This window comes from Bidens hawaiensis, unplaced genomic scaffold, assembly GCF_021521415.1.
Source record: "Bidens hawaiensis isolate Kalapana, Puna unplaced genomic scaffold, B.hawaiensis_p1.1 tig00010384_1, whole genome shotgun sequence".
Classification (NCBI taxonomy): Eukaryota; Viridiplantae; Streptophyta; class Magnoliopsida; order Asterales; family Asteraceae; genus Bidens; species Bidens hawaiensis.
This window is the reverse complement of record NW_027491789.1, coordinates 55,440-57,588: the sequence shown is the minus strand read 5'-3', so window position 1 is coordinate 57,588 and position 2,149 is coordinate 55,440. Positions and strand designations below refer to the sequence as shown.

Sequence of the window (2,149 nt, the reverse complement as noted above, 5' to 3'; positions counted from 1 at the left end):
TCACTCATTTTATCATGTATATATCGCTATCATACTTTCTGTTTATTAAGCTATATGGTAGAGAGCTTTTATCGTGTTTGACATAAATTGCATAAGTTTTAACACTTAAATCACCCATGCTAGGATATGAGCCATGGTCTTCTTCTGAGGCAAGACCCAACCGAAACCGGAATGACAACTAATTTTTCATTTCATTTCCTCATTTATTTAGTGTCCTTATCATTCAATTCCATGCAACCAACTACAACATTTTGACAAATATTTAAACTCAATAGAAACTTTGAATCACATCAATAGTTTGTTAGTAATAACTTTATACAGTCGATTAAACTAGTCTATTACTTTGAGCTAATGGCATTACAAATGATGCCAAAGTTCGAACTCCTAAATTAAATTCCTTGATGCATTGCATGTTACGACTCGTGCGCTAAAATATACTATTAAGAGACTATTTTGGTTAGTATCGACCTTGACAATACCAATATAACTATAATCTACTAATAGGAGCGTATCATTCATCCGTACAACAATGCGTTTGTAGTCCAACGGTTAGGATAATTGCCTTCCAAGCAATAGACCCGGGTTCGACTCCCGGCAAACGCATAATAAATTACATTTTTTGTTCTTACTTGTAGTTTATAAAGAGATGCGGACTTGTTTTCAAAATTTAGACCTGATTTTGTTAGATATTTTAATTGCGTCGAAGAAACAGATGCAAACTTGTTCTGAAGCCGGACGAGATTTCGGCTTTAGGTGAGTAATATTAAACACTTAGGTCGAAATCAAACCTTGAGCATTGAAATTACTTGTTATGTTCATTGATTAACTCAATTTAGTTCCTTTGTTTTTGTTTAATGTATGAGTTACTTAACAGTTAACATTGATGCTGTTCGGAGATCTAGCAGTAATTGCGTCGAAGAAACAGATGCAAACTTGTTCTGAAGCCGGACGAGATTTCGGCTTTAGGTGAGTAATATTAAACACTTAGGTCGAAATCAAACCTTGAGCATTGAAATTACTTGTTATGTTCATTGATTAACTCAATTTAGTTCCTTTGTTTTTGTTTAATGTATGAGTTACTTAACAGTTAACATTGATGCTGTTCGGAGATCTAGCAGCCGGTATTTATTAATAATGATTATTAGTCATGGAAATAGAGTACGTAATGGTGAGACTAATAATGTTAATGATGTTTTGGATTCCTTGTTTTTTACTAAACGATCTTATTTAGAGCACGATGACGGCGATGAAGAGTAAAAGAAGGTTCTTACATATAGGTGACGGAGAACATGGCGATGGCATTGCCTGGTTAGTAAGTATTTATTCTCTTTCATGCCATTCAAAAGAGGGTGGCGGCACAACTTATTGCCTGTTTATCTGCTTCTCTATTGTAATATTTTCATTTTATTTGGATGATTTTAAAGAAGATGTAGTTTGAATTTGTTTACTGTAATTTTACTTTTGGTAAGCTTTCGTAGTAAGTTTGTAAGAGCTATCAACGTATCGTGTCAGTATATACACCCGAAACCATATTTGGTACTTACCATTACTGTATGCTTTGCGTTGTTGAGTGTATCATGGAATCTGCTACCTTATAAATCCCTTCACTTTATAATTTTACTTAATCATGATTCTGCCGACGCGTCTACTATCGTCACCTGCTATAGAGACGTGACTTTGGGCTCAAAACGAACCAATGCGAATTATCAATAGAACGCAAGAAAATCAAGGAAAAATTCTTGATGAAACAATATATTATTTTTCTCTTGAAAGATACGCTCCTTGACTGTCGTAATAACAGGTTAACCGCGGTTAGCATTATTAAAAGGATTGAAAATTATCTCCCAGGTTCGAAATAAAAAAAATAAACTATAATGCATTCATGGTCTATCAAAAAAATAAAAATAAAAATAAAATTCAAAACAACATTACCTAAAGTTTTCTCTAAACACATTTTATATATTTTATAATCGGGCCAGTCTCTATTATGTGGACTGATCCATGATTTAAGAACCATAATTATTATACTGTTTTAAGTAATTATTTGTGTACATTTTTTTATAGTTTTAGATTGATCTTCATTCCCTTAATATCTCTATTCGTGTTTTTCCTTAAAAGTTGAAATCTAAAACTCAAAATCAAACTCAAC

The 2,149-nt window shown here is 32.7% G+C and overlaps 1 non-coding gene across 1 annotated transcript; it reads left to right on the top strand.

The window, feature by feature from the left end:
* Nucleotides 1-531: 531 nt before the first annotated feature.
* On the top strand, nucleotides 532-603 carry TRNAG-UCC (transfer RNA glycine (anticodon UCC)). Its single transcript has one exon. It is a non-coding gene; the product is annotated as a tRNA-Gly (tRNA).
* The last annotated feature ends 1,546 nt before the right edge of the window (nucleotides 604-2,149 follow it).